The 27,468-nt window shown below is 39.6% G+C and overlaps 1 protein-coding gene across 13 annotated transcripts in view; it reads right to left on the bottom strand.

Moving 5' to 3' along the window:
• Positions 1 to 27,468, bottom strand: part of RNF144B (ring finger protein 144B) — an 850,456-nt gene that overhangs the window by 210,946 nt on the left and 612,042 nt on the right. The window contains exon 14 of one of the 13 annotated variants that reach the window (XR_013830113.1): positions 26,823 to 27,062. The exons of the other annotated variants lie outside the window; for them this stretch is intronic. The gene's annotated coding sequence lies outside the window, so the exon portion shown is untranslated. Of the gene's footprint in view, positions 1 to 26,822; positions 27,063 to 27,468 lie in introns of those variants that run through there. 13 annotated transcript variants of the gene reach the window in all.

The following is a 27,468-nucleotide window of genomic DNA, read 5'->3' as shown; positions in this document are numbered from 1 at the left end:
GGGCTTCCCTGGTGGCGCACTTGTTGAGAGTCCGCCTGCCGATGCAGGGGACACGGGTTCGTGCCCCGGTCCGGGAGGATCCCGCATGCCGCAGAGCGGCTGGGGCCGTGAGCGTGGCCGCTGAGCCTGCGCGTCCGGAGCCTGTGCTCCGCAGCGGGAGAGGCCACAACAGTGAGAGGCCCGCGTACAACAACAACAACAACAAAAAACCCTGCAATGGTTCCTCACTTCACTGAAAGTGAAAGCCTGCCTGCATACAGTAGCCACAGGGCCCTGCACACCTGGCCCACCAAACCTCTCGAACGCCCTTCCCTACTCCCCTCCAGCTCACTCTCCATTCTAGCCACAGTGGCCTCCTACATTAACCGTATATATCAGACACGCTGCCACCTTCGAGCCATGTATTTGTTTTCTCTCGTCACCATAACAAATTACCATAAACAGTGTCCAAAAACACATCGATTTGTTATATTACAGCTCTAGAGATCAGAAATCTGAAATGAGTCTCGCCGGGCTCAAATCAAGGTGTCTACATGACTGTGTTCCCTTCCAGAGGCTCTAGGGGAAAATTCCTTTTCTTACCTTTTCCAGTGTCTTGAGGCCGCCCACATTTCTTGGCTCTTGACCCCTTCCTCTGTCTTCAAAGCCAGCAACACTATTCCTTTCTGTGCCTTTCCTCCACAGTCTCAGCTTCCTCTGACTCTCTCTCCTTCTCCCTTCCTCTGATCTCCTCTTCCACCCCCGCTCTTGCACTTTTAAGGACTCCTGTGATTGCATTGAGCCCACCTGGGTAATCCAGGATTATTTCTCTACTTTAAGGTCATATGATTAGCAACCTTAATCCATCTGCCACCTTAATTCCCCTTTGCCACGCAACTTAACGTGATCACAGGTTCTGCAGTTTAGGATGTGGGCTTCCTGGGGAGTGGTGTTCTGTCTATCGCAGGGCCTTGTTCTAACTCTGCCCTCTGCCCAGAATGTTTCTCGTCTTGGCTAATTCTCTCATCTTCTTCAGGTCTTTTGATCAAGTCTCATTTCTTCCATGAGGCCTGTTTTGACTATGCTACTTAATCCTTTGCTGTGACCCCAGCTCCACCATCAGCACACCTTATTCCACTTTCAGTTTCCTAAGGAGCTGAATCTAAAGTAGAGGTTCCTGTGCATGCAAGTTAATGAGCGAGTGTTTTCAGGTGAAGCTTGTAGGGGAAAGAGAAAGAGGACAGGGCAAGAAAGAAACTGGGTGAAGATGTGGTTTACTTGAAGGAGCCTGGCCTGAGTCCCTGGGAGGTCTAGTTTAAAGTACACTTGGGGGGCTTCCCTGGTGGCGCAGTGGTTGAGAGTCTGCCTGCCAATGCAGGGGACACGGGTTTGAGCCCTGGTTTGGGAAAATCCCACATGCCGCGGAGCGGCTAGGCCCGTGAGCCACAATTACTGAGCCTGCGTGTCTGGAGCCTGTGCTCCGCAACGGGAGAGGCCGCGATAGTGAGAGGCCCGCGCACCATGATGAAGAATGGCCCCCACTTGCCACAACTAGAGAAAGCCCTTGCACAGAAACGAAGACCCAACACAGCTATAAATAAATAAAATTAAAAAAAAAAAATAAAGTACACTTGGCACCACAGAATTGTCCCATTAGGGCACACTGATATACCCCTCTCAGCCAACGATCGCCTGCAGGCCAGCCCCCAACCCTGAGGTAAGGGGATACTGAACCTCCTCGGCCTATCTGAAGAAGGCAGCTCCACTGGCTGCAAACAGTACTTTTGAGAAGAGCACGGCCACTGCTCAAAGCAGCAGAAGGGACGGATACACTGGCCCAGTGGGGGCATCTGGGCAGTGCACCTACTCCGCTTTATCCCACTCTCCATTTTCCTTTTTACATAATAGTTATCACCCTTACACACTATGTTCATTAATTACACATTACATTTTAGTCTCTATTGTCTGTCTCTTTCCACTGGTACGTAACTTCCATGGGGTCAAAGATCTTTGTTTTGCTCACGAACGTATGCCAGACCTCTAGAACAGAGCATAGTGCATAGTAGGCATTGTCTAATTAGATTTACCTTTGCTCATTGGGATCTAGCAATTTTACACGTTTTATCACATTCTCTTTCTCTTAATTCTGCTTAAAAGAACTGGCTGCAGTGGTGTCTCCTTTTCCTGCATTTACAGGGCATTTGGGCTACACTATGTCTAATGTACCCACATGTATCCATGTCTGTCAGGAGACCAAGGTGCCAGCTGACCATATAGCTCAGTCTCACAGGATGAAGATATCCTAGTGAGTTCACCAAGATCTAAGACTTGGGCCTATGCTCTTCAGACCTAGAAATAAAAATTTGTCAGGGTATTCAAAGTTTACTGACTCAGGGATGCTAACTCAGATCAACAAAACTCATAAAAGGTATCACTATAGGCCCCCCAATGCTAACTTGTTAGCTTATAATAGGTGTACCTTCTCATGAATAAGGCAGGCATACTCCTCAGCCAGAAGATGTGCAAAGTCTGGTGAATATGTTTGGCATATTAGTTAGACTTAGGTTTGGCTATGAGTAACCTCATATAAAGGCTACGCAAGGTCATTTGGTTTCTCTCCCACATAAAAGGTATGCCATCACAAGACATGTATTTCAGGGCTGAACCTGAAGCTCTGCCCCACGAAGTCCTCAGGGACCCCAGCTCTTTAACACATCACTTCACTACTTCTAGGTGTGGCCTGCATCCTCCTGGTCTAAGAGGATGCTCTTCCATCCACATCCCAGACAGCAGGAGGGAGGAAGGGGAGGAAAAGAAAGGACACAAACAGCATGTACAGTTTATTTTAAGGGATGTGCCTACAAGTTGCCACATGAAAATGTCCACTGAACATCCTGATGACCACAGCTTAGTCACACAGCCCTATGGGGTTGCAGGAGACACCGAGAACTGTCACCTTTGCTCTAGATGACCATGGGCACCACAGAAAACACTATTACTGTGGAGGAAAAGAGAATGAATGTTTAGGGACAATTAGCAGCTTCTTGTGAAATGTGTGTGTGATCATAGCAAAGCACTACAAAGTGGTAAGGACCCAGGTCTTTGCGGGAAGGATGAAACCCTCCTGCCCATGACTGATGCCACCCCTTTGGTGCCCCAAACATCAACCTCACTGTCCCCTAAACAGTGCTGGGTAAGCACTGCCCATGCTTATTTCCTTGTCTCTCTTCTTTCTAGGTTCCTTGCAAATTCCACCCTCCTCAATTAATCTCTTTGTGAAACTGGATCCAGTACAATTGACTAGGTTTCAACCGAGGCCAGTTTCATGGGGGGCTACCAGGGCAGTCATAAGATCCGCACTCAGAAGGGTCCACGCGTGGCATTTAATGTCCTGCGGTCATCATCTCGGAATTCTTAATAATGTTACCTCTGGCTTTTATGTTTTATAAGCAGAGCCCAATGGGACAATAGAACATGACCCAGGGCTTGGAGCCTTGGCTCACAGGCAGTCCTTCCTCATGCTGCCCCCAGGGAACAGACTCTCTGCCACCCAACCACTGTCTCCTGGTGCCTAGGGTTCCATCTGATTTCTCCCTCCCTGCCTCTGCCCAGTGACCACTGCTATCCCCACTTCCTGGCACCCAAGGCCCCTGCTCTGTGCTCAACAGGGGCCTCTGCACGATGGCCACACTTCTGTAGTTGTGGAATGTAGACCATCGTATTTCCCTTATTTATATTCAGATAATACCTTCTCTGTCACTCCCATGCACCTATCTTGTGTTGTAATCATTCACGCACGTCCCTTTAAATCTCCTCGGCACCTAATCAGGACCCTCCCACAGAGTAGGTCGGCAGCACATGTGGTTAAATATTTAACACATGTATGAATCCATCAAGAAAGCCCGCGGGTAGGTTTCTGGGCCTTACCAGCTTCAGAACTGCCTTTCTTCGGTTCACACAATGATGCCACAAGTAGGAGGACAACCCCTGAGGACTTTCAGTCTGTGGTCCCGGAGTTGCTGCTTTGTCATCAACTAGGCACCATGCCCTCGCGTCTCTCACCAGCTTCAAATCAACAGGCATCACACAGGGACACATGCACCAAGCCCAAAGCGACTGGGCACTGTCTCTCCTTGATAAAGAGAGCTCTTGTTTATTCACCCAAGCACTTTAGTTTTGCATTCAGAAGACAAAGCAGCAAGCAAGAGCTTGCTGGGAGGAGAATAAGAGCTGCCAGAAGTAAGAGGCGGGCGTGGGGGGTTCATTCTGTTGTCACTTGTAGCCCATTCCTTGTCTGAAGCATCTTTAGCCTAATTGTCTCCCTCCCATTTCTGCGTCTGCGTCTCACACAGTGAACGCTCCCAGACAGCTTTATAAATTGACTCTGGAATTGTTAGGCAGTAAAAATTCCATTGAGTCTGAAAAAGACATACTTCTCCTCCCCATATTTATCAATCAGTTGCTATTTGATGCCCTGACCTCATCTATCTTCTTCGCTCCACGCTGCCCTTGGTGTTACTGAGAAATAGGCAAAGTTAGTCTTTGTTCTCTGCCCTTTATATCCCTGGTTCTGTAGTCCTTCCCTTATTTTAAAAGCCTCCCGCTCTCCTTCCCAGGGGTCTCTGTTCTCCTGAGTCCCTGTCAGAGTCATGCCTTCATTCACACTAGGTTATGATTGACATAGTGTGTCACACTTCCTGGGAGTATTTTCATTTTAAAACACCTTGCATAGAGAGGGCAATGCTCAACCTAAAGGAATAAAATCTGTTGTATAATTTTAGCTCCTGTAGAAGATGGATAGTATGGTATTTCAGGGCAAAGGGGTTCCTAGAATCCCTCAAATCATACTCAGAAGAAGCTGTTCACTATAGATCTTGGAACTAACAGCCCCAGTGATACCCCTCCTCTTGTCACTGAACTAAGAGAACTTTATTTCTTTCTATAGCCAAAAAACAACAAAAAAAACAACCAAGAACAAACCAAAAAAATCACTCAACATCCACTGCCAATGAAGTCAGCTCAGGGACCTGAAATGTAAAGTGAACAGGAAGAATATTCAGCTTATTTTAAATTGCTCTCCTGGTTTTCTAGATCCTAGTTCTGTCAACTTTTGCTTATTGTTCACAGCTTCTCAAGAGAAAAGTCAAAGCCTTCCAGGACTGATGCAATTGCACTTCCCACACTGTTCCCCATGAACTGGCAGGTAAATCTGACCCTGGCATTCCTGTGCTCTAAATTGTTCAGTGGTTCCCATGTCCTACAAAATAAAATCTTATCAGTAGCACAGAGCACAGGACTTTGCTCCTTGTCTAGCCTCCGATTCCTCTAACCAGTCTTTCCTCTTATCCCTGCCGCCTCCTTTCTGGAAGACCTGCACATACACTGATGCTGCAGGAACACTCAATGCTCAGAGGCCCAGGAGCAGGTATGTTTCCTTCGGCCTCTATACATTTTCCTGGGCTGTTTCCTCTCAAAACACCCTCTGCCTGGTAAGATTTTCTTAATGCTTTAGTTCAGGCAATCTTACATCCCTTAACCTATGGTCTCATATGTCCATTAAAGCACAACGTATATCGTATTGTAGTTGTTTGCTTGTCTGCCCAACTACTCACAAGACTGTGAGCTCCTTGGGTTCTTACGCTTCCATATTCCCAGTGCCGAGCACAGGGCCTGGCACGTAGTAGGTGTTAAAAACTTAGTAGGGGAAATTTGATGAGTCACTGAATGAATGAAGTTGAAACTGTTTGGGAATACTACACGCCTACTTTCATAAGTGCGATGGGAACTTCCCTTTTACACTGCTGGAACGGGGATCAGTAAACTACAGCCTGTGGATCAGATCTGGCCTACCACCTGTTTTTATAAATCAAGCTTTATTGGAACACAGCCACACTCACTCGTTCATGTATAGTAGATGACTGCTTTTGCACCCCAGCAGCAGAGCTGCGAAGGAGACCCTGTGAACTGCAAAGCCTAAAATATTCACTAACTGTACTATCTGATGCTATAAAGAAAAAGTTTGTCAACTTCTTCCCTAGGGGATCTAGAGAAAAAGAGAGCAAGAGGGTTGTAACATGAAATGGAGGAAGAGCAGAGAGATTTAGGAGAGAAGACAGGCCATCAAGTGCATTATGTCCTCCAATGTACAAGGCTCCAAAGGGAGGTCCAGTCGTCAAATGCCCTCTCAGACTGGAAGAACGGGACTCCTGAGCAAAGACAGAAAAAGTGAGAACAAATTCTCCACAGGAGCCTGGAACGCAAGGATGTTGTTTTCAACTGTTGACCAAGGCAGAGAGAAGGGCAAAGCTGATCTCAAGAAGTTAGTAAAAGCACTAATGCCTAATAATAACTGCAGCATAGAGCTTTTCAGGTGCCCCATTAAAAAGAGTGCTTTGTCCTAATAAATAGCAGAATAAGAGTCTGTTCTCAGAGCCCCCTTCCTGCTCTTTATTCTTAATGAGCCTTCTAATGAGAGCGCTGTAATTATTTCCCTGAGAGACTCATCATTCCCCATTTCAGCCTGTTACTTAAATATATGGCATGGTGTGAAAAGCCTGGAAAAAAAAGTCCAAGGAATCTTCTCTGTACCTTTTCCAATGGCCTACGTCACCCATGCAGGACAGAGGAGAGTGTATGAACTGGATTCATCAAATAATGACTCCCTCTACTTTTAACAAGGCAAAAATCACAAAAGCTGAGAAGTACTGCCAAACTCAGGGTTGTTTTCTAGATATATTTGTTTTACAAAAAAAGCAGCACTTAGACAATAATGGTTTCCTTGCTCTGCTATTTAGCTCTTTAAAAGACAACAACAGCTCTTGGCCTCTCAAAACAGAAGGAATCAGGAGTTGGTAGGTTTACCTTAGAATTCAGGATTTGGCTATTTTATTTCATTTCATTTTTGAAAGACTTTCTCTTTTTGTTATTCAAAAAATATAAATTACCACAGAAAGAAGGGAGTTACTCAGAACTCTTGCATTATGAGTCATTCTGGGATGTCAGGTTCTCCAAATAGGTAAGAATTTACTCTTGGTTTTTTACGGTAGAGTATTAAAAAATCTTTTTCTTCCCATAACCATAACACCATTATCTTAGCTACCTAAAACAACAAACAGAAAGGAAAAAACAAAAAAGCAAATGGTAATTCCTTAATATCATCAAATATTGTTACTATTTAAATTTCTCCAATTGTCTCATAATTGGTGGTTAGAATCAACGTGTATCTTAGTCTCTTTTAATTTACAGTTTATTGCTAATCCTACTTTACCCATTGTAATTTATTTGTTAAAGAAACCAAGTTTTCAACCTGTAGAGTTTCCAACATTCTGAATCTTACTGATTGTATCCTTGTGCCATCCTTCAGCATGCTATTCTGTACTTCCTGTAGTTAGAACTAGAAGGTCATAAGGCTAAGGAAAAATTGTCCCTATTCTTTAGAGATGCATACTAGTGAAATTATATAATTTCTGGGATTTGTACCAAACTAATACAGTGAAGAGTAGGGATATAGAGGGAAGGGCTATAGATGAAACAAGAATGGACACATTGATAATTGTTGAAGCTGGGTGTTGGGTAAATAAAGTTATTTTTTCCACTTTTGTATGTGTTCAAATATACTTATAATTAAAAAGTTAAATATATATTTTATTAGTTTTAGATGAAAATTTCTGAAACACATCACACACTTTCTATCCTTCCTAAACATTTGACCTGTTCTTGATAACACTTGGTCCTCATTCTAAACAGTGCACTATAATAAATATCTCAATAAACTAGAAGAAACTTCTCATTATGTGTTTCAGTTTATGGAAGAAATCATGCTAAATTCTTGGCTTCATTTGAAATCTGGGTTTCTACACATTGAAGAGAATTTCATGTGTCTATATTTTTGACTAATTAAGAATAAAACCACTAATCTAGAAAAGTATTTCTCAAATAGGGATCACAATCCCTCAAAGGTACATGAGAATTATACGAGAATCCACTAGAAGCATATCCATTTCCTCCAATTCCAACTTGATACTTGAGACTAGATAAACCTGCTTTATTTTGTTTGTTTGTTTTATTAGTAACATGGTCCAGAAAAGGTGGTGGGAAAAGTCTGAGACGTACTGATCAGCCAACATCAAGTTACAGTAAAGCTTTCTTCCCATCTCAGTCCATGACTGAGATTAATGGAGGTCAGAATTGTCTGGACATAGAGCCTTCCAGCTCCTATTCTGACCCAAAAAAACAGGAAGATACCCTTGCTGGAGCTGGAAATAGGCCATATTGATTTAGAGGGACAAAACTCACAATTCCAGGCACCTCTCTCTGTACCAACCCATTAACAATGGTTCCCGTAAAGTGGAACCTCTTTCTAAATAAGTCTGAGAGTTAGCAATTGTTTCCTTTCTACCACTTTTGCTCCAGGAAAGCCACAAAGTAGCCCATTTGCTGAGAGACAAGTGATGCCTGCTGCTAGACTCAGGGCACTTCTCCAGGATCATGCTCTTCCTCATTGTCTCCTTGACTACCACTGCTCAGACAGCCCCCATTCAGACCTCACTGGGTCTCAGCTCAACGTAGCTGCAGGTGCTTCCAATGAAGAGACCCAGTGTGTAGAGATCAGTGTGTAGCTCTCATCTGGGCAGTTAACTGGTCCTCCCATGACGAATGAGCATTCTGCCCTGAATCCCACATCCATCAGTGATGTGAGAAAGAGTGTCTTAAAAGCAATTTTGGTTCCTTCTAATAGAATCTTAGAACCTCGTCCTTGCTTAATTAATTTAGGATTGTTATTAAACGCCCATGTTGCTCATACTTTTACTTTTAAATTCTAACTATAGCATTATTTCTCTCTATAATCAATAAATATTCTCAAGCTCACATAAAATTATTTAACCCATTATAAAGATTGTTGAAGGTACCGTGAAAAGCTATCACTAACTCAATTTGAAGCCGGACAATATCTTGCTTTCTTCCACAACTGCTTTTTCATTTCTGGTCTTTCTGGGCTCTGGAACGTTTTCTGTATCTAAATTAGCCTGGCGAGCTCCACTCACTTCCAGCTTTCTTAGGCTCCTCGCCCTTTGTCACTAGCAGTGCCCCTGCTGACCTCCTTCTCTGTAGGCTAGCTTGATAGCATCCCCAACATCAGCACTAATTTTCACTTGCCTTTCAAATTATTGATGAAAACACATAAGCCATGAATCCTCTAGAACAGCACTGTCCAATAGATCTTTCGGTGGTGATGCAAATATCCACTATGGTAGCCACTAGCCACATGTGGCTACTGAGCACCTGACGACTTAAATATGAAGAGTGTGATCAGAGAAGTAAAATTTTCATTTTAATTGGCTTTATTCTATTTTAATTAATTTAAATAAAAATTTAAATAGCCATACGTGGCTAGTGGTTAAAAATTTGGATAAAAAAGCAGCTCTAGGGCTTCCCTGGTGGCGCAGTGGTTGAGAGTCCGCCTGCTGATGCAGGGGACACGGGTTCGTGTCCCGGTCCGGGAAGATCCCACATGCCGCGGAGCGGCTGGGCCCGTGAGCCATGGCCGCTGAGCCTGCGTGTCCAGAGCCTGTGCTCCACAACGGGAGAGGCCACAACAGTGAGAGGCCCGCGTACCGCAAAAAAAAAAAAAAAAAAAAGCAGCTCTAGAATCTTCTACTAATCTCACAATTATTAAGATGTTAGCCACTCTCAGTTATTATCAAGCGCTGCTACAAAACCACCAAGCACTGTGCTCAACTGAAACTGATTTTCTAGTGGCTAATAGTTACTTGTGTTTCGAGATTTTATACACACACACACACACACACACACACACACACACACACACATAGTTTTTGAGGTGTATTTAAATAAGTATATATTCAGCATGGAATCCTGGAAAAAGTACTGATTTTGATATCATGTAAAACAATTTGGATACCAGTTTTACCCTTATTAGTGAAAAGGCCTTAGATCATTCATTAAAAAGCCTCAATCTCCCCTTCTGGAAAACAGAGAAGGTAATGCCTATCTTTCAAAATTGTTGTGTAAATTAAATGTATTAATCACATTACATTACATTACATTACATTAAAATAAATAACATAGGAATTGCCGAAAATGCTGCTCCTATATAGCAGTAGGCATTCAATCAGTGGAGGCTACTATAGATTGTGGTGAGACATCACAGGCATGTAGTCAGTCAATTTAATTCCTTCCCTAAAAGGTGTTGAAGTAAAAAGCACAGTAGACTTAAATTTCAGGGAGGGAGAATTCAGGACATTTACTGTGTTAATAGATTTTCAGGAGAGGCTGTGAAAACTCTCACCAGAAAGATAAAATGGCATTAAAATCATCTTTTTTCGATGGATTTTGATAGGCTTAATCACTGCAGAGAATAACATTCCTCTTAAAACCACTTCTAAAAACATAAGTCTAGCAAAAAAAACAAAAAACAAAAAAACCACATAAGTCTAAATAAACGTACCTTTGCAGGTACCCATATCTGGAGATTCTGTTTTTCTCTTGTGTTTGAAAAATGGACCACATACAATTTCCCAGATAGAGCTAAATTCGATTGTTATTCTTTTCACTAATACATTTTCCTGGTTACTGCTGCAAAGAACATGAAACAGAACTTGTGTTCACCTTCCCATAGAGAAAGCAGTAAGCAATCAGCTAGATGACGCTCCTCACCCCAAATACGTGTAATTAACAATAAACTCAATGTCATTAATGAAAAGTCTCCCTGGCCATAATCAGAACATGAATCTGAGTTTGGTACCCACATAAAATGTACTTAGAAGATACCAGAGTCTTCCAGGACATGGAAAGGAGAAGCAGTCCTAGTAAGACAATGTGGTAACTAGTGAGGAAAATAAGTCCTAACCAAAAGAGCACTTGAGAAATAACAAGTCATCCATAGAAAGTAGCAGAGCTAAAGAATGTCACCACTCTTTTCATATATCAGTATCTTTCCTTCAAATATTTATGTTAAGTAGTTCATAGATTATTAATATTTTAGAAGAAGCTAAATATTAAAGGGAACAGTCAATAAGAGCAATGAGTGCAATGGCAATGAATGTCTTTTATTAAATGTGTCTTCATCTCTTTCCGTCTATGAAACCTAAATTAATTATATACTGAACTGGGGAATTAAGACTCCTGGAGACACATTCCTCTCTTTGGAATTGTATTTTTACTCCAAAAGCAAGGGCTATTTATTAATAATTAGACCCTACATCCAATTTACCTCAATGTCAATCAATACAGCACCTCAAATAATCAGAAACCTAGAAGCACAAGTCCTTCATGTTTTATATGTTATCTTCACATGTGATATTTCCTACACTCATTGACTTATTCAGGACCCATGTCTCTCCTGAAGTTTTATAGATCGAAGTAAAAAGAAATCAATGATATTAGAAATGATTATCATCATCTCATTTTTATTAAGTGCTAGCTATATCTCAGGAGCGGGTTTAAACAATTAGCATCCATTCGACTCTTTTAATCCTCATGAATGTCCTAGAAGAAGGTAGGTCTTATTATCACGATTTACAGATAAGGAAACAAACTCTTTGTAAATTATTATCACAATTTATAAAGAGTTTAAGGTTTAAAATAAGAAATCAGGTACTGTATGGCCATTAAGAATCATGCTCAATATAAATATGGACAAAATTCCATGATGCAAAATAGGTAAGTACTAACAGTGGTAATTCACAATAAGTCTTATGGGGTGGCGATGAGGAAAAGAGGGGAGGAAAGATAGGGATAGAAACCAGAAGGACAGGCACTAAAATTGTACAGATTTTATCTCTAGATAGTGATGTTATTGCCTTTCTATGATTTATATTTTTCAAATGTTTTGCAGTGAGCAGATACCACTTCTATAATTAGAAAACGTAATAATTTAAAAAGTAACTGATTTCCTTCTTACATTTAATCAAAGTGTTGGTTGCCAAGTTTATTTATTCATTCGACAAATAATTATGGAAAAACTTCCATGCAAAGCATTATTCTGGCCTCTCAAGTTACAGCAGTGAGCAAGGCTGACAAGGATCCTGCCCTACTTGAACTTGCATTCAAGTGACAGAAGACATAAACTATAAAACAAATACACAAATACAATAATTTTGGAATGTAATAAATACTATAAAAGAAATAAACAGGTGATATGATAGAGAGTAAGTTTTGTATGTTGGGGGTAGTTACATTCAAAAGGATGCCCTAGGTAGACCTCTCGTAGGATACGTTTGAGTTGAGACCTGAAGTATGAGAGGAAGCGAGCCATTCAGTGAGACTGAGGAAGGGTGGTGGCAGAAGGAATGGATATACAAAGACCCAAAGGTGGCAAAAGGCTTAAGCAAATTCAATACCTAAACAGAGGCCCCGTGTGGCTAGAGCATCATGAGTAGGCGGGAAAGGACTGGAAAGATAGGCAATGGCCAGCTCAAGGAGGGCCATGGAGGCACCCAAAAAGGTGATGGGAAGCCATTGAAATGTTTTAAGTAGGGGAGTAACGATCATTTATCCACTTTCTAAAAGAAAGATCAGTCCATTTTTTGGATGAGGAAAGGAATATAGAATCCAAGAATGGAAACTACAGCCAACGAGAAGGCTATTGCTGTAGTAATGTAGGCTAGAGATGATAATGACTGGGGAAGTAGAGTGGCAGTTAAAAAGGAAAAGAAGTGAACAATTCAAGAATATTTTCAAGATACAGCATACAAGACTTGGTGTCATTTTGGATCTAAGGCACAAGAAAAAAAGCAGTTAAAAATAACACACGGAATACAGGTTTAATCAAATGATGATGGTATAATTTCCTGACATAGGGAAGCTTAGGAAGAGATTAGGTCATGCATGGAAGGGTGACTGGAAGAAAAAAATGACATTTTACACATGTTAACAGGAAATGCCCATTAAGCATCCATGTGGATTTATAAAACAGACGGTTAGGTATATGAACTCAAGCTCTTTTGGAATAGAGATATAAAGGTACTGGTAATAAGTTATATTCTTTTATCAGCCTGGTAATAAATTATTTCCTCTTCTAAGGAGAAGCTACAGCTAAGAGAAGAAATATCAAAAGACAATAATACTGGGCACTCTTACATCTAGAAGTTGGGTTAGGGAAGAAAAGCCAGCAAAGCAGCCTGAAAAAGAAAAGCTACAGAGATGAGAAAAAGACCAGGAGAGTGTGGGGCTGTGAGAATCAAGAATGTTTCAAAAAGGAGCAAAGAGGCAGCCATGCAGAATGACGCTGTGATTTCACGGAAGATGGAGCTTAAGCAATGCCCACTGGATTCAAAACATGGAGACCGTTTGTGGCCACGACAAGTTTACATGGAGTAAGGGGAACAGATACCTGTTTGGAATGGGTTAAATGGTAAATAGGAGATAACAGATCCAAAATATAAGAAACCTGAAGTGACTTCCCACCTCTTTGTTGTCTTCATTGCCATTGTTCTCCCTGGAGGACTAATGAATGGAAGTCAGACTCTGTCTATGGATAAACACAGTCACTCCTGAAAAAGAGATGGTGCAATATGTTGCTTTTACTGTTAACTATTAATATTTGTTTTAAAAAAAGAACATATTCTTTTTGGAACACAGAAAACCATTCCCAAGTACAATCTTTAAATTTCATTTTTGTTAAAGAACAGATCTTGTTCCAAAATCAAGAAGCATGGTTCTGCCCCAGCTTCAAAATACATGACATGACTAACAATAAGTGGTAGGACCCAGATACAAAAATGTAGGTTTACCTATAGTTTTCTGACAGAGCTATCATTGAATGTGTCTTTCCATTAACAGTATATTCTAAAAATGTAGTAACTGTGAAAAGATTTATAAACATTTCAAAAAATTTTCCAAGATTACAGGCACAATTGGAATCAATACTTGTAGGAATACTTTTATCTTTAGCCTAATTGGATAATATTACCCAATTATTTCTGAAAGACAGCATAGTAATATTAAGTAAGAGAAAAGAGAAAATCACCAACTAGTTCTATCCCATTACGTTTTAAGGCAAAACGTCAACAGTCACATCTGTTAGGCATCTCAGTATCAATCTCTCTTAAGCCACAGGCCACACACTGACTCAATAATAAACTGCAAATCGTTAATTCACATTTATTGGAAGAAAATGTATATACAATAAAATCCTCCCATTTGAAGTCTATGTATCTATGAGTTTCAACAAATGTATATGCCTAAGTAACCACAACAGTGATCAAAATATAAAACATTTCCATCACCCCCAAAACTTCCTTTGTGCTCCTTTCAAGTCAGTTCCCAGATTCTGACCCTAAGCAACCATGATGTGCTATTGGTCATGGTAAATTAGTTCTACAATTTCCTAGGAATGGAACCTATGGTTGGAGTCCTTCACTCTGCAGTTATTGCTATTATTGTTGTTGCTGTTTTTAGAATTATCCATGCTATTGGGTGTGTCAGTAGTCTGTGTTGTTTATTAAACTCAGATTTTAATATATTACCTGTTTTTTGTTTATTAACAAAATGTGATTTGCTTACCCACTCACCGGTTGGTGGGTATCCAGTTATGGGCTATTATAAATAAAGCTGCTCTGAGAATTCATGTAAAAGTCTTAGTGTAGATATACACAGTTTCATTTCTCTTCAGTTGATACCTAGGAGGAGAATTTCTGGATCACATGGTAAGTGCATGCTTAAATTCAAAAGGAACTGCCAAGTTGTTTCAAAGCAATTGTAAAGTCTTACATTCCCACAAACAATGTATAAAGTTCTATTTGCTCTCTATTCTCACCAACACTTGATACTGCCTGTCTTTGTAATTTTAGCCTTTCTGGTAGATGTGTAGTGGTAACATATTATAGTTTATATCTGCATTTCCCTGATGACTACAGTATATTTCTCCATGTGTTTAGGTCTAACTGTCATTCACCAATGTTTTACACTTTTCAGTATGTGGTCTTGCATATAAATATTTTAAATTTATTTCTGAATATTGTATTTTAATGCTGTTGTAATAGTAGAAAATCTTCAGATTTCATTTTTCTTTATTGCTAATATTTAAATACCATTAATTTTATTTTTTTAACATCTTTATTGGAGTATAATTGCTTTACAATGGTGTGTTAGTTTCTGCTTTATAACAACGTGAATCAGTTATACATATACATATGTCCCCATATCTCTTCCCTCTTGCATCTCCCTCCCTCCCACCCTCCCTATCTCACCATCAATTTTAACACTTTATTAAGGAAATATTCAAAAATGCATTTTACAGTGAACTCCTATATATCATTAGCAATTTTGCCTCTAACATCTTAATGTACTTGATTTATCACATATCTATCCATATTCATTCTTCTATCCATCCAATCCATCTACTTTATGCATTTCGAAATAAATTGCCAATTTCGTATTACTTTTCCCTTAATACTTCAACATGAATATCTTTAACTAATTTTGATATATTTTGTGTTTTTAATTTTGGTATAATATGTACACTAAAAGAAAAGCACAAATCTTAAGTGTACATCCACTGAGTTTTGAATACATTTACCTGTGTAACCAAAATACCTGTCAAATCTGAATGAGATCCTTGCTGGGTAGGGTAATCTTGGTTGTAGGTTTTTCTCCTTCATCACTTTAAATATGTCCTGCCACTCCCTTCTGGCTTGCAGAGTTTCTGCTGAAAGATCAGCTGTTAACTGTATGGGGATTCCCTTATGTTTTATTTGTTGTTTTCCCCTTGCTGCTTTTAATATTTGTTTTTTGTATTTAATTTTTGAAAGTCTGATTAATATGTGTCTTGGCTTTTTTCTCCTTGGATTTATCCTGCATGAGACTCTGTGCTTCCTGGACTTGATTAACTATTTCCTTTCCCATATTAGGGAAGTTTTCAACCATAATATCTTCAAATATTTTCTCAGCCCCTTTCTTTTTCTCTTCTTCTTCTGGGACCCATATAATTCGAATGTTGGTGTGTTTAATGCTGTCCCAGAGGTCTCTGAGACTGTTCCCAATTCTTTTCATTCTTTTTTCTTTATTCTGCTCTACTGTAGTTATTTCCACTATTTTATTTTCCAGTTCACTTATTCGGTGAATAACTTCTTTCTCAGTTATTCTGCTATTGCTTCCTTCTAGAGAGTTTTTAATTTCATTTATTGTGTTGTTCATCATTGTTTGTTTGCTCTTTAGTTCTTCTAGGTCCTTGTTAAACCTTTCTTGTATTTTCTGCATTCTATTTCCAAGATCTTGGATCATCTTTACTATCATTACTCTGAATTCTTTTTCAGGTAGACTGCCTACTTCCCCTTCATTTGTTAGGTCTGGTGGGTTTTTACCTTGCTCCTTCATCTGCTGTGTGTTTCTCTGTCTTTTCATTTTGCTTAACTTACTGTGTTTGGGGTCTCCTTTTCGCAAGCTGCAGGTTCATAGTTTCCATTGTTTTTGGTGTCTGTCCCCAGTGGGTAAGGTTGGTTCAGTGAGCTGTTTAGGCTTCCTGGTGGAGGGGACTAGTGCCTGTATTCTGGTGGATGAGGCTGGATCTTGTCTTTCTGGTGTGCAGGTCCATGTCTGGTGGTGTGTTTTGGGGTGTCTGTGGACTTATTATGATTTTAGGCAGCCTCTTTGCTAATGGGTGGGGTTGTGTTCCTGTCTTGCTAGTAGTTTGGCATAGGGTGTCCTGCACTGTAGCTTGCTGGTCGTTGAGTGGAACTGGGTCTTGGCATTGAGATGAAGGTCTCTGGGAGATTCTCGCCATTTGATATTACATGGAGCTGGGAGGTGTCTTGTGGACAAGTGTGCTGAACTTGGCTCTCCCACCTCAGTGGCACATCCCTGATGCCTGGCTGGAGCACCAAGAGCCTGTCCTCCACAAGGCCAGGTACGTGGGGAGTTTCTTGCCTTTTGGGAGGTCTGAGGTCTTCTGCCAGCGTTCAGTAAGTGTTCCATAGGAGTTGTTCCACATGTAGATGTATTTCTGATGTATTTGTAGGGAGGAAGGTGATCTCCACGTTTTACTCTTCTGCCATCTTGAAGCTCCCTTAACAATTTTAAAATGTTAATCAGTCTTGCATTCTTGAGATAAACTCCACCTGTTCAGGATGTATTATCTGTTTTATGTAGTGCTGGATTCAATTGGCTAATATCCTGTTAAGATTTATCCTTCTATGTTGAAAAAAATTATTAATTCATAGTATTTCCTTGAAATGACTTTTTTATAACTTTGGTCTCAGGGTAATGCTGGGTTTATAATGAGTTTGGAATCATCCCCTCTTCACCTATCATCCAAAAGTATCTGTTTCAGATTGATATTATTTCTTTCTTAAATTGTTAACAGAATTCACCAATGAAGGCAGATGGTTCTGGAGTTTCTTTGTGGGAAGGTTTTAAAATATGACTTCAATTACTGTAATTAAACAGATAGATATTTACATTTTTCTCTTTCTTCATGTATCAGTTTTGATAATTTTTGAGCTTTAAGAAATTTGTCTATTTCTTCAAAGTTGTCAGAAAATTGGCATAAATATATTTTAAATATTCTCTTATTATTATGTTAACATCTCTCGGAAATGCAGTTCCTGCTTTTTAAACTCCCAACATGGGTAAAGTGTGTCTTCTATATTTTCTTTTTTTCTTGATCAGTCTAGCTGGAGTTTTATCAGTTTTAATGATCTTTCCAAGGAAGCAACTGTGTTTTTTTGGTTGTTGTTTTTTAATTAATTTATTTATTTTATTTATTTATTTTGGCTGTGTTGGGTCTTCATTGTTGCACGCGGGCTTTCTCTAACTGCGGCAAGCGGGGGCTACTCTTCATTGCAGTGCGTGGGCTTCTCATTGCAGTGACTTCTCCTGCTGCAGAGCACGGGCTCTAGGCACATGGGCTTCAGTAGTTGCAGCATGTGGGCTCAGTAGTTGTGGCTCACGGGCTCTAGAGCACGGGCTCAGTAGTTGTGGCACACGCACTTAGTTGCTCCGCGGCATGTGGGATCTTCCCGGACCAGGGATCAAACCCATGTTCCCTGCACTGGCAGGCGGATTCTCAGCCACTGTGCCACCAGGGAAGCCCCGCAACTTTGTATTATGCTTCTCTTGTAATTTCTTCTTTGAACAATGGATTAAAGGGTGTTATTTAATGTGAAATAATTTCGAATTTTTCCAGATATCTATCTATTATTGATTTAATTTGTTGTGATAAGAGAACATATTTGTATTATTTCAATCATTTTACTTTTATTGATACTTGTTCATGAACCACCATATGGTCTATCTTGGTGAATGTTTCACATACACTTGACAAGAAGATGTATTCTTCTGGCTTTGGATGGAGTGCTCCATGTACAATATGTCAACTAGGTCAGGTTATCTGTTTGAATCTCTATATACTTTTCGATTATCTGTTAGCCTGTTATATATAATACTGAGAAATATATATATATAATATATATTTTTTTATATATATATATAAATATATATATAATACTGAGCATTGCTATTTCTAACTATAACTGTGAATTTGTCTACTTCTGCTTTAAGTTCTATCAGTTTGCTTCATGTTCTTTTAGGCTCATTCATAAGGTACATAAACATTTAGGAATACTATGTCTTGATGGCTGATCCCTTTATCATTATGAAGTTACTCTCTTTATTCCTGGTAATACTCCTTTCCAGACGTCTACTCTATATGCCATGTTAATGGCCACTCCAGCCTCTGGCATTCTAATATTTAGGGGCTGCATCATATATTTTCCCATCACTCTACTTTGAGCTTCTCTGTATATTTATATTTAATGTGCATTTTTTCATAAAGAGTACAGAGTTGGGTCTTACTTGTTACCCAGTACAACAACTTCTGCCTTTAAAGAATACAATCTCACCTGTTCTTTCACACTTTAAGGTGTATTTGCTGATTATAGTGGAATTAAGAAAAAGAAAGCTGGAATAGTTTGTCTCTTGAAATGCTCTATAATACAAAGGCATTAGCAGCCAGTATAAAGCATTAGTGTCCAGACTACCAATGTGCTGAGTCATTCTAACTATTCAACACTCTAAATGATTGTGCGCTGTGGAAATCTTATAGAAGTCATGTCCATTTTCTAGACTTTTTTGTATGTTGGTGGTAATGACAATGAAAATCACTGAATTACAGACTTGAAGGAAACATTAGAGCTTTTCTGGTCCAAGCCCCTAGTTTCACAGCTATGGAAAATAAGATGAGAGAGATTAAGTAACTTACCCATGAGCACACAGGAAGTAATCTTTCTGAGCCAAGATGACAGTGATGACTATTCCACCAACTCAATATACGTTGGGTAAACACTTGACACTTTTGAGCTATAAATCACTGAACACTAATCCTCAACGTGTGAGTCTTGGTGAGAGGCAAGACTCTATCTCCCACTCTGGAATTGCATGGGCCATACCATCCTCCTTGCTTCCTCAGCAAGTTGGGTGTGAGCATTTTACCTTGGCTGTGCCAACTGCTTCCTCCATTCTGAATGGGACCTAATGAAACTTCAAAGCTTTTGCACAGCAAAGGAAACCATAAACAAGACAAAAAGACAACCCTCAGAATGGGACAAAATATTTGCAAATGAAGCAACTGACAAAGGATTAATCTCCAAAATTTATAAGCAGCTCATGCAGCTCAATAACAAAAAAACAAACAACCCAATCCAAAAATGGGCAGAAGACCTAAAAAGACATTTCTCTAAAGAAGAAATACAGACTGCCAACAAACACATGAAAGAATGCTCACCACCATTAATCATTAGAGAAATGCCAATCAAAACTACAATGAGATATCATCTCACACCAGTCAGAATGGCCATCATCAAAAAATATAGAAACAATAAATGCTGGAGAGGATGTGGAGAAAAGGGAACACTCTTGCACTGCTGGTGGGAATGTAAATTGGTACAGCCACTATAGAGAACAGTATGGAGGTTCCTTAAAAAAACTACAAATAGAACTACCATACGATCCAGCAATCCCACTACTGGGCATATACCCTGAGAAAACCATAATTCAAAAAGAGTCATGTACGAAAATGTTCATTGCAGCTCTATTTACAATAGCCCGGAGATGGAAACAACCTAAGTGTCCATCATCGGATGAATGGATAAAGAAGATGTTGCACATATATATAATGGAATATTACTCAGCCATAAAAAGAAATGAAACTGAGCTATTTGTAATGAGGTGGATGGACCTAGAGTCTGTCATACAGAGTGAAGCAAGTCAGAAAGAGAAAGACAAATACTGTATGCTAACACATATATATGGAATTTAAGAAAAAAAAATGTCATGAAGAACATGGGGTAAGATGGGAATAAAGACACAGACCTACTAGAGAATGGACTTGAGGATATGGGGAGGGGGAAGGGTAAGTTGTGACAAAGCGAGAGAGTGGCATGGACATATATACACTACCAAACGTAAAACAGATAGCTAGTGGGAAGCAGCCACATAGCACAGGGATATCAGCTCAGTGCTTTGTGACCGCCTGGAGGGGTGGCATAGGGAGGGTGGGAGGGAGGGAGACACAAGAGGGAAGAGATATGGGAACATATGTATATGTATAACTGATTCACTTTGTTATAAAGCAGAAACTAACACACCATTGTAAAGCAGTTATACTCCAATAAAGATGCAAAAAAAACAAAACACAAAAAACTACTGAGGGCAGGATGCATCACAGAGGGTGGTCAAGATTCTGGCATCAGCTATTAGGAGACAGCTGCAGCACCATCGATAGTCCAGCAGGAGGACTCACTCTGCGGTGTGACCTCAGCTGTGCTCCATTCTGTCTAATCTCCCTTGGTTTATGATGACTTTCCATGCCTTATTCTCCAGGCTTCCCATAGGTTCTGTAAATTTCCAGATTTAGCTCCAAGACTAACTTAGATTTTGTTTCTGTTCCTTGTAACCAAAAGAGGAGGGTGAAAACTGAGATCCATTTCTTTGGACATTTGTAGAAGTGGCAACATAGCTGCTGATAGGCTGAATTTATCTATAGATGTGGTGGAGATATTTCTGGTGTACACAATTTTAAAAAATAAAATTAGTCACTAACATTCAAAAATAGATAGGGACCATTTCAAAATCCTGATCTCTGGCTTATCTTGAAAAGGCAGGATATATGGCAGACTGCATGGCATGGCAACTGCCCAGCTGGAAATGAGCAACAAGCCGCTGCCCACTATGGCAAACACATAATTTACAAGTCACCAGCATCTCCACGTAAACCATTTACTTCATTCACAACTATGTGTCGCCTGGTGGGCATTTGAATTGGTGGCCCCTGTTTTAGTCATACGGGACTCCTTCCAGTTTTGTGTGTGTGTGTGTATATATATATATATATATATATCACGCAGTCTCATAACTTCAGGGCTTTATACACTATGTACCCTCTGCCTCATTCACTTCTATGCCTTGTAAATATTTAACATCCTTCACGGTTATGACCAATTGTCTAGCGCACTTTGAAAATTTTCCTGGTTTCCCCAAGCAGAGGTGATCACTACTTCCCTTGAACCAGCTCCACATCCTGTACATATCTTCTAATTTTATCACAATGATTTATTTATACACCTGCCTCTTTTGATTTGTTGGCTTCACAGAAGTCAGGGCCCACTGCGTGTGTGTGTGTGTGTGTGTGTGTGTGTGCGTGCGCATGTGTTTGGACACATGCATGATTTCACCCCAGAATCTCAGGCACCAACAAACGAATGACTCTGTGAACTTGGTGAACTCCTCATCTATTACTGTCTTTATAAAGTATTAGTAACAATTTTCACCTGCCTCACAGGGCTGTCTTAAGATTTGATTCACATTTACAAAGCACTTGGAAATCCTTGGATTTGAAATGCTATAGAAGTGAACACATTATTATTTTTATCAACTTGAGGCAGATAAATTGTAAAGAGAACGCACAGGACTGGGATCACTTGATATTTACAATAATATAGGTCTCTTTGCTGGGAATGCTACCTCTCCGTAAATGCATATTAAGAATTACATTTTCTGGGCTTCCCTGGTGGCGCAGTGGTTGAGAGTCCGCCTGCTGATGCAGGGGACGTGGGGACGTGGGGACGTGGGTTCGTGCCCCGGTCTGGGAAGATCCCACATGCCGCGGAGCGGCTGGGCCCGTGAGCCACGGCCGCTGAGCCTGCGCGTCCAGAGCCTGTGCTCCGCAACGGGAGAGGTCGCGACAGTGAGAGGCCCGCGTAACGCAAAAAAAAAAAAAAAAAAAAAAGAATTACATTTTCTTTCCCTAGAAAATAGTTCTTAAAATCAAGGCAGACCTCTGTGCTGGCTATACTTTGCTTCACCTTTAGATTTATATAGCTCAGAGCAACACAGTATACAGCCTGCTATGAAACACTTTGGATACCCTCAAGGTATATATAAACACAGACAGAAAGGAAAGGTAATTTTCTGTTTTTATGAACTAGCTCAATGAAATGTCATTTATACTAAATCATATAAAACAAGCCTTCTGGATATTTAAAGTAAGAAATCAGAATCTGTTACACAGGTTTTGTTTTTTATCACAGCCAAGTTGTAGGGGGAAATGTGTCTGTGTCTTCAGCACTTTTTCAACTCTCTTTTAAGCTGCCTAACTTAAAGGGATATGAACACCTCAAGCCCACATACTCCTTTTCGGCAATGCTCTGAAACTTTCTCTTCTCCCATCCACAGTTTTCTGATGCATTACCACTGCTTCTTGCTCCATTTCACTGTTGGGGAAGTTCACATTCTGATAAGCCCACTTGCAGAAGGATTTCCCCTTCCAGTTGCCAATCCGTTCCTTGTACTCCTTTCACTGACAGTCTTTCTGAAGTGTGTCTCTACTTTCTCATCTCCCCACTCATGTGTGATTCCAATCTAATCAGGCCTCCATTCCCTTAACTCCATTGAAACTGCTCTGGCAGAAGTTTCCAGTGACCTCTGAACAAAAGCCTTTGCTCATTCTGCTCTCTCTACATAAAATGTTCTTCCATGATAAATCCTGGCTCTCTCTCAAAACTCATCGTGAGGGGCACCTTCTTATACTGATGCCAGGCACAGCATCCTTTCCCAGACTTGGTCAAACATCCCTGTGTCTCCAGTGTACTCTACATATAATTCCATCAGAAACTGTACTGTTCTTATATTTTACACTTTGGCCTCCTCCTTTATACCATAAACTGCTTTAAGAGAGTTTACTCTCAAACAATGCGGGGGTTGGGGGCGCCAACCCTCTGCTCAGTTGAAAACCCGCATATAACTTACAGTCAGCCCTCCATTTCTCTGGTTCCTCCACATCCACGGTCCCGCATGCATGGATTCAACCAACCTCAATCTGTAGTATTGTACAATTTACTATTTTTTAAAACTCTGCATATAAGCGGACCCCTGCAGTTCAAACCCCTGTCACTGAAGGATCAACTGTATTACTAGTTTAATCTCTATAAGTTCTAGTATAGTACATACTGAATAACTGCTTTTTGTAAGGGGAAAATAAATGGAAGGCTAATAGTTGGTATCCAGATGAATATGTTACCTCTGCTGGTATATTTTGATTTTAACAGTGATACACTCATGGATGTTGCATAGTAATAATAACCCTGAAGGTTTTGGATTGGAAGGGATTTTGCAGATTGATGATCCCCAACTTTCTCCCTTGGAATCTAGTATTAAAGATGCTAACACATTTTCTTAAAAGAGGCTTCCATGGTCTAAAAATGTGAGGAAATAATGTACAGAGAAGCTAATCTAAGTTTGTATTATTTCTGACTCCAGGATTTCTGAGAGCCTTTCCCATACAACCACAGATGTCTAAAAGCGTTATATGAGTATTTCCCAAATTTAAGAGCAGATCATTTTATTTGTAGAGCAACCCATAGAACTGGTGTTCTTGGACAAAACTAGTGAGGCTGATTACTTGCATTTAACAGAGGAAGAAAATGTTGAGCAGAGACCAATGGTAATACCCAATGTCTAACTGACATTAGAACTGGGTCTTCCAATTTCTTGACCAGCATTCCTTCCAATAATAGATGATGGTAGAATTCTCAACTCTTTGGGAAGCCATTTGAGATTAGATATAAAAAGAGAGAATTTAAGAGAATTCATGGCTTAACAGGACAAGATATAATAAGTACGATTGATAAGTGTTATAATTCAGAAAGAAAGATGATTATCATGGTGAGGGCCTGAAGGTGATGGGAGGGGATGAAACACAGAGCAGAGGTGACAAATTTTGCATAGCATTGTGAGGCACTGCCCTACTGAAGTGGGACGCCCCTGAGAGCATAACTTGGGAATAGGAATGTGTTCTCAAAACACACAAAATAAACCATTATTTACTCTACCTCTGAGTAAGGCTAACTCATTATCCATTTAATGAGAAACCATTGCATACTTGGTCCATGGAAAGTAAGTAGATTTGGACACTCCCTCCCTTTAAAATTAAGAGGAAAAAATGAGGAAAACAGACATATATACAGTCTGCTTTACACTGTAAAAAAACTTACAGTGGAATCCAAAACCCCCTACTCGTCACAGTTTCTCACGCTCACTGATTTAAGAGTCTTGATCAATACTGTATTGAAGTATCCAATCTGAATAGTGGGTTTTAACTATTCTTAAATCTGCTGGGTTGTAAGCTTGATTTTCCCAAAGCTGACCTATAAACATGTTTAGTTTTCTTGTTCCTTTCATAATCAGCTTGGACTCAGAATCTTTCAAATAACATTGCTGTTTCCTATACCAGCTGTTAGATTTCCTTCCCTGGGTATAATTCAGAAGGAATCAGAGGGTAAAGTCCAGGTGAAACTAATTTAGGTATTAGCTACAGGGAACTACTTGTAGATCAGTTTTACTCTGACAGATAAATTTGCCTTAGAGATCCAATTACATACAATATTAAGACTAGCATGAATCACTTATCATACTTGGAAACAGCTACTAATTAAAGCACAGAGATACTAGAAGATCCAGAGAACACACTGAAATAGAGTTAAGGATTCAAAGTGAAAAAAAAGAAAGATTATTATTTATTTCTAGAAGGTAAATTCCAGCAGTCATGCTTGTAGGAGACTATTTCTGGGTTCAACGAACTACAGTGAAATTCACTTTTACAATTTTTGTTATCTCTTTGCTTTTTTTTATTCCAACCTCCCTATACAGTATGAAAATTGTAATTGTTTTGCCAAGAGCCCATGAAAGTGTTATTTTCCTAATACAAAGCGAGTGTAGTAATAGTATAGTAGCTAAAAGCATGGGTCCTAGAATCAAACTGGTTTAAAAACACAGCTCTACCACTAACCAGTTATATGATTTTGTATAAGTTACTTAAATGATCTAAGTCTTAGCTTCTGTTAAAAACCATAATGTGGAACTAAGAATAGGAACTGCCTCCTAGTGTTGTGGAGAGGATTAAATGAGTTAATATCTGTAAAACACTCAACAGAACGTTTGAAAGAGAGTGCACCCATGCACAAACACACCAAAGATACACACGCAGTTAGTTTTTGTTTCTTCTTTTTCACTTGGCTCCTTGAAAAGAAATGAGGACTTTTCACTGTATTACATAGGTTGCTTTTTGATGCATTAGGAATTACTCTTCACTATTTGCTTAGATATATCTGGAGATCATCAATTTCTATGGCATTTAAACTCACATGAGTAATATGGATAGCAATATTTCATTACTTAGAACAATAAAAAGATAAGAATCTAAAATACTGCCAACATATCTGCACTGATTATAACTACCTTGCTGTGTCTGGCATCCTTCACACCCCCAGTCATTAATGCCATTCAAATGAATCTCTGGGGCAAACATTCATTCATTTGTTCAACCAACAGGTATTGAATGCTTTCTAGGTGTCTGGCACTGGGCATATAGCCTGAGAAAACAAAAGGACACATGTACCCCAATGTTCATTGCAGCACTATTTACAATAGCCAGGACATGGAAACAACCTAAATGTCCAACGACAGATGAATGGATAAAGAAGATGTGGTACATATACACAATGGAGTATTACTCAGCCATAAAAAGGAACAAGATTGGGTCATTTGTAGAGATGAGGATGGACCTAGAGTCTGTCATACAGAGTGAAGTAAGCCAGAAAGAGAAAAACAAATACCATATATTAACGTATATATGTGGAATCTAGAAAAATGGTACAGATGAACCTATTTGTAGGGCAGGAATAGAGATGCAGACATAGAGAACAGATGTGTGGACACAGGGCGGGGAAGGGGAGGGTGGGACAAATCAGGAGATGAGGTTTGACATAAATATACTACCAGGTGTAAAATAGATATCTAGTGGGAACCTGCTGTATAGCACAGGGAGCTCATCTCGGTGCTCTGTCATGACCTAGATGGGGGGCGGGGGGGAGGAGGGAGGTCCAAGAGGGAGGGGACATAGGTATTCTCTTCATTGTATGGCAGAAATTAACGCAATGTTGTAAAGCTACAAAAGCTTTACAATTGTAAAGCTACAATTTTACTACAATAAAAAAAAATGAGGTATGATACGCTCCTTGAGAATCTATATCTTCTGATCCATACACACAAACACTTATTTTTTTTACTTTCAAATTATACTAATGGTTTTATGACTCCTCAGTTGCAAACACTGTTTGTCCCTCTCTGTTTTCTCATAGAAATATAATTGATTGAACACATTTTCTCCCTTCAGCTTACTAGGAGCACTAAGGTTCTAGCAACATGATGCATCTTTGCAGAGCAGAGGTTTCATGGAAATGTAAATTTTGGGGAGACGGGACAACAAGGGTGTTGCTTCATAGAAAGGTACAAAACCCCAAGTAAATAATTTTTAATTTTTTTTAGGCCATATACATTTAATAAAATTACAGATATACTTTGACTTAAATCCAATATTTTACTATTTGTCTTCAGTTTTTCCATCTATCTTATGTTCACTTATCTCTCCTTTCTTGTCTTCTTTGTGATTAATTAAGTATTCTTTTATTATTATTATTAAATGAGGCAGTCTTGATGCAGTTTGTGGTATCAATAGTTCTGGGGTCAGAGGAGAATGTGAGAGAAACAAAGATATTTTCTTCCTGGGGAACCTATCAAAAGACATCGTCAATATTTTTATATATCATGAGAAATATATTTGAATTAAATTATTTAGGCATATAAATTTAGAAAGAACTATACAGATTGTGACATGTGTTAAGGCTCAATGTCCTCCTCATTGTTAAAAAAAACCATCAGAATGACTGAGCTTAAGAGAAACATCAAGTCTGAACTTCCATTTTAGCTCCCAAGTTAGAAATCCTTAGCTGTCTTGAGGTGAGTTACATAACTCAGGTGGTTAAATCTTCATTAAAAATGAGATCACAATTGGAAATTGGTATTTACATTGATTTTCATTAAGAGAAATGAACCTAACTTAAGAGTTAGGGCATTATAAAGCAGGGTTCTTAAACATTACAAGTGCTTTTGAGAGTCTGCTGAAAGAAGCACATATAT

Source organism: Stenella coeruleoalba, assembly GCF_951394435.1.
Source record: "Stenella coeruleoalba genome assembly, chromosome: 10".
In the NCBI taxonomy this organism is placed as follows: Eukaryota; Metazoa; Chordata; class Mammalia; order Artiodactyla; family Delphinidae; genus Stenella; species Stenella coeruleoalba.
Note: the sequence above shows the minus strand (reverse complement) of the source record. Positions and strands in the feature narration are given on the sequence as shown.